We start from the raw sequence: 9,714 nt of genomic DNA, 5'->3' as shown, positions 1-9,714 counted from the left end.
CTACAGTATATGATGATCCACACATCCATAGAATATAATCAATATATTTTTGCAAAGAACATGTGATTGCTCCCGCTGGAACTTGTAGATAAAGGTGATCTTCCAAGCTGCACCAGAAAATGGTCTTTAGTGTCTCATCGTTCCAGGGCACTTGATGTGAGAGTTCGACGAATTCCTCTACGTAGTCCTCAATTGGCCGGCCATCTTGAAAGCATGTGAGAAGCAGGTCTTCTGGGTCTTGAGGGTTGAGGAAAATGCTAATGTTGTAAGGCAAATTTTGTGGTCTGGTCTTCTGTCACGAAACAGATAACAGAGATCACAGGTAAGTGAGTTCAGCAGGTTTATTGAAGCTGGGATCAGAACAGTTCCATATAATATTTGAAATTTGCTGTCAACCAATCAGGAATTCAAATAGTATGGCCTATGCAAATGTGATGCTGACGCATCCAGTGAGTGAAATACCCACGCACTCAGCTGTGAACTCTTCATAGGTAAGTCGCAATGGCAATGCACCGGTGTAGTTTATCTGAGGATAGTGTAAGATGGATTCAACAGATCTTACGCACCTGCAGCGCTTCTGTGAACGGAGAAAACAGAATAAAACTATAAAATGCTGAGTTAGGCCTACCATTGTGACACGTTCCAAAGTTCTCGGAAAGGAAAACAAGATGGCAGAAATTAGTTTTCTTTATTTTGCAAAAGCTTTACAGTTTTATTTATTTTACAGTTTTATTTGTTTTGCAAAAGCTTGACAGTTTTGAATGATATCTTGCATCTGTATAACCAACCAGCGTTGGCATGGCCATATCGCGCTGGCGCCTCACGCGCACAAAGACACAACATATTTTTGCAATATAGCAGCCAGTTCATTGTCAAAATAAAATAAAGTTAAAGAAACGTATAAAAAGTTACAGTGCTCCGTTGTCCAATCTGTTGCATTCAGCGTGACCACCACCTCACTGTGCTGATATAGGCTAGCCGATGTGAAGGATGATGTTTTACGTAGATGAAAGTACAAAGCCTATAATAAATAATATTTTAGCATCCAGATACGTCGCGAACATGGAAACATTTGGATTCATGCCGAATGAGATAGGTAGGCATCAGTTTCACCTTTAATTTGTTTTTGGATTGATGTTTTTATAGCCTACAGGCTATATCCTTAAGTTTAGAGGATTTGTCGTGGAGAGAAACTAATAACTGTGTTTATAATGTTTGTAAACATTTTAGCCTACATCATTTCTGAATGTAATAGCCTAATAAAATGCAACTTTTTTTGTGACTGTTTTTTTATACAAGTACTGTTTTTTTTAACAATGCAGCAAACATTTTTAAATATCTTTAAAAAAAAATACTTGAATGCCTTTAAAGCAGTAATAGATTTTTTTCTTTTGTTTAGTAGCCTACATTTAGGCAAATCAAGAAAAGATGATGCTGGCTGTGACTAAGCAAGAAAACACTGTACTTTATTGTTATTATTATTATTATTATTATTATAGGCAAACACAATTTTAAAAAATAACAGTATTAACTGTTATTTTTTCTACTCGAACCGGTTTCGGGAACGGTAATAATACAGAGGAATGCAGGAACAGAAACGTTAAAATATCGATTCTGCTCGGAGTGAACCGATTGACATTTTTTTTTCCGTTATAATATCTTGGTATATTTTCCCTTTCCAGGTTCGAGGGCTCTGAGAGTGGACAGATGGAGGATTCACTGTAAGGTAAATCAGGACATGATGATTCAGGTGAGTAGAGCTGGTAAGGAGTAAGGGAAGTGTATCCCACGATGTGTAGAAAATACCAACAACGAGACCAGACAATAAGGAAGCGAAAGGTGACTGTTTTTATATGGTAGGTAATGAGGTGAATGGTGGCACGTGTGTTGACTTGAGGTGCAGATGTGAAGCAGGCGGGATGCTGGGAAATGGAGTCCTTAAAGAGGTCATTGGATGCCCATTTTGCACAAGTTGATATGATTCTTTAGGGTCTTAATTAAAAGCCTATGACATACTTTGGTTAAAATTTCTCAATGGTACTGTAACACCTTGTTTACCCTATCAAAATCAGCTCTGTTTTCAGCAAGACATTTTTGGTCCATGTTGCTTTAAATTCTAATGACTCTGCTGACCCCGCCCTTCTCTTCCATGAGGTGCTGTACAGTACTGTTTACCATAGACATACATATATATGCTGTTTACTTTAGCTTCAAAACTGGCTAACTTTGCACGTTATTAGGAAAGGCGATTTGCAAAGATTCATAAAAAACACTTATACTCACTTCTTCTATAGATGAAGTTGGATCATGAATGATTCGCATGAACATAGACACATTTAGGCAGATCGGGATCGGCGCATTCCCTTCAAAGCGAATATAACATTAATCCTCTGCGTCTTCAGTGGCTCAGATGTCGGGAGTAAATGACGACTGCTATATTCATTATTACATCCAACAACAAAACACCTCAATTGCTTAATCTGGGACATCTTGTCTTCCCCTGCACGGCAGTCAACACAATGGCGGTCGGACTGTTTACAGCTCACTCAGGGCGGGTCTAAGGTAAGACGGCTTTGTCAATCAGCTATCGTGGGAGGGGCCTGTACAGAATGTCTCGGTTACGTATGTAACCCTCGTTCCCTGAAGGAGGGAACGGAGATGTAATGTCAAGTAACTGACGTAAATGGGATCTCGCCTGAGAGCCCAATCACCTTCGAGTGTTAACAGAACAAGCCAATGGCAGTTGGCATGTGTGTTTTGCCACACGCACCCCGCCCCACAGCGCAGGTATAAAAGGAGAGCACGTGCAAATGCAGATCAGTTTTTCTCTGAGGAGCCGAGACTGTGTGCTCCGGCTGTACAGCGGTGGTACAGCAACTGTGACGACAGGACGTTACGTCTCCGTTCCCTCCTTCCCTCCTTCATTCGACGTAACATCAAGTGACTGACGTAAATGGGATCCCTATGAAAATAACACTATTGCTGACCCCCTCCAGTGCCCTGGTAAGTCCCCCCACACCAGTTGGAATGGAAGATAGGACAGGGCTTAGGCAGAGATGACAGCCACTCCTGTTCCGTACAGTGGGTATGGATAACACTGGGGAAGTGTAACTAAGTAAGGGAACGCTACGGAAGCCACATCCTGCGTAAAGGAGGTACCATGTGGAGATTACACATATGGACTGACTCAGGGCAGTACTACATATGGAAGTATCTGAGGTAGACTCAGCCAGCCTGGGGTGAGATCAATACACAGCAAAGACAGCAGAAGGTCTCTGCCAGGGAAAGACACAGGCTCACCATGAGGAGAGCCATACCGTGGAAGAATACACATGTGGGATCACCCAAGGGGGAATCACTACACACGAGCACCTAGCCCAGCACAAGAGCTGACCTTGGGAGCAGAGCAGTGGTTGGGTCTGCCTCCTCTCGGGGCAGCACTTGCAAGTTCACCACCTGATCCCTTAAGGGCGTGGTGGGAACTTTGGGCACATATCCAGGCCGGGGTCTCAGGACAACGTGAGAATACCCGGCGAATTCTAGGCACGAACCCTACCCTCTTGACCGAGGCCAACGCAGTGAGGAGAAAAGGGCTCCTCCTTCAAGGCTGTCAGGACCGAGGTGAGATCCCAAGAGGGTAGCTGATGAGGGCGCAGAAGATTTAACCTCCTCGCCCCTCTGAGGAACCTGATGACCAAGTCGTGCTTCCCCACAGACTTACCGTCTACTGCATCGTGATGTGCGGCAATAGCGGCAACATACACTTTGAGGATTGGAGGGAGACAGCCTTCGCTCCAACCCATCTTGCAGGAAAGAGAGCACGACCCTGATCAGGCATCTACGGGGGTCTTCCCAGTGGGAAGAGCACCAGTCGATGAACAGGTTCCACTTCACGCCTGTAAGCGTGTCTTGTAGATGGGGCTCTAGCTGAAGTGATGGTGTTTACTACCGCTGGGGGTAGCCCACCTAGACCCTCTGCGTCCCATCCAGGGACCACACATGGAGATTCCACAAGTCTGGACGCGGGGAATCAAGTCCGATTGGGCCAGTACGGCGCCACCAAGAGGACCTGCTTCTCGTCCTCCCTGACCTTGCACAGCGTCTGTGCGAGAAGGCTCACTGGGGGAAATTCATATTTGCGTAGGCCCCGAGGCCAACTATATGCCAGCACGTCCGTGCCGAGGGTCCCCTCGGACAGGGAGTAAAACAGCTGCCAAATGGGACGTGTCCGGCGAGGCAAACAGGTCTACCTGAGTGTCCCCGAAGCGTCTCCAAATCAGCTGGACCGTCTCGGGGTGGAGTCGCCATTATCCCGTAAGGGCAGGCTGATGTGAGAGCTCGTCGGCTGCACAATTGAGCTCGCCTGGGACATGAACGGCACAAAGTGACCTCAGATGCTTCTGACTCCAAAGGAGAAGATGGCAGGTGAGTTGCGACATGTGACGGGAGCGTAGACCACCTTGGTGGTTGATGTACGCAATGGCCGCAGTGTTGTCCGTATGGACCAGTACATGCTTGTCGTGTAGCAGCGATTTGAAGCGGCACAGAGCAAGCCATACTGCTAGCATCTCGAGGCAGTTGATATGCCACTGCAGTCCGGGCCCTGTCCAGAGCCCCGCAGCTGCGTGCCCATTGCACATGGCACCCTAGCCCATGGCAGAGGCATCTGTTGATACAACAACATGCCTGGACACTTGCACTAGGGGCACTCCTGCCCAAAGAAAGACAAGATTCGACCACGGGCTGAAGGTCTGATGGCAGGACGGGGTGACTGAGACCTGGTACATGCCACATCGCCATGCCCATCTCGGGTCCCGGTCGTGAAGCGGTCTCATATGAAGCATTCCGAGCGGCGTGACAGCGGCTGCAGATGCCATATGCCCCAGGAGCTTTTGAAACTGTTTTAGTGGAACCGCCCTCTTGCGCTGGAAAGACTCCAGGCAGCTCAGCATCGACTGAGCACGCTCTACTGAGAGACGTGGTGTGAGGTTGACCGAGTCCAACTCCATGCCGAGAAAAGAGATCCTCTGCACAGGGGAGAGTTTGCTCTTTTCCCAGTTGACCCGAAGCCCCAGCCGGCTGAGGTAACTGAGCACCATGTCCCTGTGTTCGCACAACTGTGCTCGAGACTGGGCTAGTATGAGCCAGTCGTCGAGGTAGTTGAGAATGCGAATGCCTGCTTCCCTTAATGGAACAAGAGCTGCCTCCACAATCTTGGTGAAGACACGAGGCGACAGGGATAGCCCGAAGGGGAGGACCTTGCACTGATATGCTCACCCTTTGAATGCAAAGCGGAGAACAGTCGACAGTGTCGAGGGAGGAACAAGACATGAAAGTACGCATCCTTCAGGTCGATCGCTACGAACCAACTGAAGGGACGGACGCATTGAAAGATGTGTTTCTGCGTCAACATCTTGAACGGGAGCTTGTGAAGGGCCCTGTTCAGAACGTGCAGGTTCAAGATTGGTCATAACCCACCACCTTTCTTGGGTACGATGAAGTAAGGGCTGTAAAACCCTGACCTCATCTCGGCTGAAGGGACCAGCTGTATCACGTCCTTCACCAGCAGGACCGCGATCTCTGCACGTAAGATAGGAGCATCTTTGTCCAGCACAGAGGTGAACCGAATGCCCCTGAACTTGGGAGGGCGCCGGGCGAACTGAATCGCATAGTCGAGTCTGATGGTTCTCGTGAGCCAGTGAGACGGTCTGGGAAGCGCTAGCCAGGCCTCCAGAGACTGAACAAGCGGGATTAGGGGAACCACCAACGTACCCGCAGTGGGGCAGCGAAGGTGGTTCCCCTAGTCCCACTTGTTCAGTCTCTGGAGGCCTGGCTAGTGTTTCCCAGTGGGTCAGCCATAGGTGGTGCTCCTGGACCACTAGTGTGGACATCATCTGACCCAGGGCCCGCGCTGTGACTTTCGTTGCCCTTAGGGCGAGGTCCGTCGCAGTACGCAGTTCCTGCATCACATCTGGGTCAGCACCACCCTCGTGCAACTGCTTCAACGCCTTTGCCTGGTGGACTTGCAGGAGGGCCATGGTGTGCAGGGTGGAAGCGGCCTGTCCAGCAGCACCGTAAGCCTTAGCCGTCAGAGCGGACAAGAACTTACAGGCCCTGGAAGGAAGGCGTGGATTACCCTTCCGAGGCAGCGGTGCTTTGCGAGCAGAGCCTTGCATGTCCTTTTATACCCACGCTCTGGGGCGAGGTACGCGTGGCGAAACACGCACACCAACTGTCTTTGGCTTGTTCTGTTAACACTCGAAGGTGCTTGGGCTCTCGGGCGAGATCCCATTTACATCAGTCACTTGACGTTAGGTCGAACGTGACTGACTGAAAAGGAACTACGTCATTCTGACATAGCTCTCAGAACAGCCTGATTTGAGAAAGGGGATTTTAAAATAGGGATTAAAAAAAAACTACTGGGTGGATTTTTATCATTACACACACTTCCAACACACATTTATGTTAAAACGACTTGAAAAGTGAATTGTGCATCCGATGACCCCTATAATGTGGTTTAGTGACTGAGCTGGTGACTGGGCTGTGACAATAATAATAATAATAATTGATTTATTGTTATTTATTAATTAATTTATTGTTTTTGAAGTGCAACAGATGAAAATAAATAAACAACAATTAAACATATTAATTTTATTTATTTAATTGTGTATTTATATTCAATTGCAAAAAAAGGAAATAAATACACAAATAAAAATGTTTTTTTTTTATTGCTGATAATATAGTTTAAAATGAAAAATGTTTAATCGATTTCAGTTTTTATGTGTTTAAGTACAAAATAGGGAAATAAATAAATGCAGAAATCAAATAAAATAATTTTACTGCTGATAATTTAATTTAAAATGGAAAGTGTTGTTTATTTTTATTTTTATTTCATTTTTTAGGTGTGACAGATGGAAATAAATAAATTTAAAAATAATTATATAAAATTAAATAATTATTCTGCTGTTAATATGAGAAACAGAAGCATTTTTGCTGCTGGTCTCTGTCTTTTGAGCCCCACTGAACAGATATTCCAATTACATATGAAAAAAAAAAAACAGTATCAAAGTTTAGAGTCATTCGCTGATTTTTTCACTATATATACTACCGTTTGTTTTTCACGCTGCATGCTCACAGTCTGTGGAAAGCAGAGCCAGCCACCAATCATTCAAGCTGTTATTTATAGCACTTCTCAACGGAGTCGTATAGTTGATGTGTAAATTGAGACTCTTCCTTTGGACATGGCCCCATAGCACGCTCAACTCTGACCCTGGGCCAAGGCCACTGTAAAGTTGAACTTGGCTTAGTCACACACACATAACCCCCACACACACATTCGCAGACAAGTGCAGAAGATGCAACTTATAACCCTTAGCTGCCACTCTGGAACAGTTTTCTATGTCCAAATCTGAACATTAATCGAAATTAAAGCATTAAAATGGGGGCAGTCAGTAGTCAGCTGATAAGTGAAGCCGTCTAGTGGTTATGTGATTATTGGAGAAGAGTGAACAGCCAAGGTGAGGTTCCCACAGCCTTATCCAATGACCATAGCCCTGCCAGCAGAATCCTGAGGTGCAAAAGGGCTGACTTACAGAATCTGAGCCAGTCGCAACTAATCTTCAAGGCATTTAGCCTATCGGCCGCTTCAACACATCAGTACTTCACTATCAGAAGCCTTGATAGACAGTTGATAGATAGATAGATAGATAGATAGATAGATAGATAGATAGATAGATAGATAGATAGATAGATAGATAGATAGATAGATGGATAGATGGATGGATGATGGATAGATAGATAGATAGATAGATAGATAGATAGATAGATAGATAGATAGATAAATAGACAGATAGATAGAAAACAGACAGGCAGATAGATAGACACACAGATAGATAGATAGATAGATAGATAGATAGATAGATAGATAGATAGATAGATAGATAGATAGATAGGTGGACGGACATACATATAGATAGATAGATAGATAGATAGATAGATAGATAGATAGATAGATAGATAGATAGATAGATAGATAGATAGGTGGACGGACATACAGATAGATAGATAGATAGATAGATAGATAGATAGATAGATAGATAGACACACAGACAGATGATAGATAGATGCAGCACATGACAAGCCCAACACAATGGCTGTTGACAGATGAAATTCCATAGGTGGCATCTCCAGTCATCTATGTTGTCATGTCATTAATCATGTCATAAGTCATGGGGGGGGGGACTCCCGCTGCTCCTGCTTCATATCTGCTGCTCCAAATAATCATGCCTTGACACATTCTCCATGTTCAGTGTCAATATATATATATATATATATATATACATGTATATACACAGACTACTGAAATTATGTGTCTTGTGATGTTTCTACATAAAGATTTTTGTTGAAATTCTAAGTTCATGTATTTTTGTTTTGCAATATTTTGAGCAGATAGTTAAGACGTAACTGATTACATTTAATCTGGATTATGTAATCAGATTCCAAAAATTTAGTACACCTAATTGGATTATATTACATTTTAAAATGCTCATAATCAGATTACTGTTACTTTTATGGATTACATGATTACATATTATTTATAAAATGGCAGTGAATTAGTCATCATTTATTGATTCACCTTTTTTATTTTATTTATTTATTTATTTTTATCCTTTCTAAAGTTTCCTTCACAACAATCTTACTGTGTCACAATTTAGCTTTGACTATATTCACAAATGTTGTGTATATAAATTTGCCAACCATGCTATGCTATTAGACTGTGTATGAAACAATATTTATACACGTCACTAAACACGGGTGATGTATAGTTGTGAAACACTATTTCTTAAATCCAGTGACCTTCAGAAAAGGATCTGGAAGTCAGGACAAAAATATTTCAAACCTCGAAGACTTTGGGCATGTAATGTTATTGTTCATTTCATGTTTATTAATGTTTGTTCATGCAGACATTTCCATTGTGTGTGAGTGTGTGTGTGTGTGTGTGTGTGTCAGCCAAACCCCTAAAATATGTACTTGAAACTTTAAAACAAGCTTGGTAAAAAGTAATCTAAAGGTAATCTACTAAATGGTAGTCAGAATACATTACCTAAAATGTCTACAACTATCATAATGTAATCTGTAATCAGTAATAGACTACAATTTGTAAGTAATCTGCCAAGTAATACACGATACAAGGTATAAATGGGGTATATAGTAACACTCATTTTATCTGGATCTATTAAACTGTTCAAAATGTCATTAAAAATCCAATTCATATAGACGATTAGACTATATATCACACATATGATATACATTTACATTTACATTTTTTTAATAAAAATAAATTTTGATTATAGAAATTGTAAAAATGTTGATAGTGTAACATGTTATTAATATTTCTTTACAAAATATTCAGAAAAGCAGTTTTGTCTGTTTGTATTTGAAAAACATTTGTCCACCAAAGCTACAGTATGGGGTGAAACCAGTATGCACGTGGCAAGACAAAAAAATACAGAGGAATCCATAAAATATTATTATTTTTTTTTAATGCAATGTCTTTTATTTAAATATATATATTTTTATTTTTATTTAAATAATAAAAAAAATGTTTTCCTTAAAAATTGTCAATAACGGCATAAATGTTTTTGAATTAAACACAAAGAGTAGGCTAAGCTTGTCTGCTTTAAACTAAAATATTTTTCCCTATCATCCTGGACA

Source organism: Onychostoma macrolepis, chromosome 25 (genome assembly GCF_012432095.1).
Source record: "Onychostoma macrolepis isolate SWU-2019 chromosome 25, ASM1243209v1, whole genome shotgun sequence".
NCBI lineage: Eukaryota > Metazoa > Chordata > Actinopteri > Cypriniformes > Cyprinidae > Onychostoma > Onychostoma macrolepis.
The sequence above is the reverse complement of the archived record's forward strand: the minus strand, read 5'-3'. Positions refer to the sequence as shown.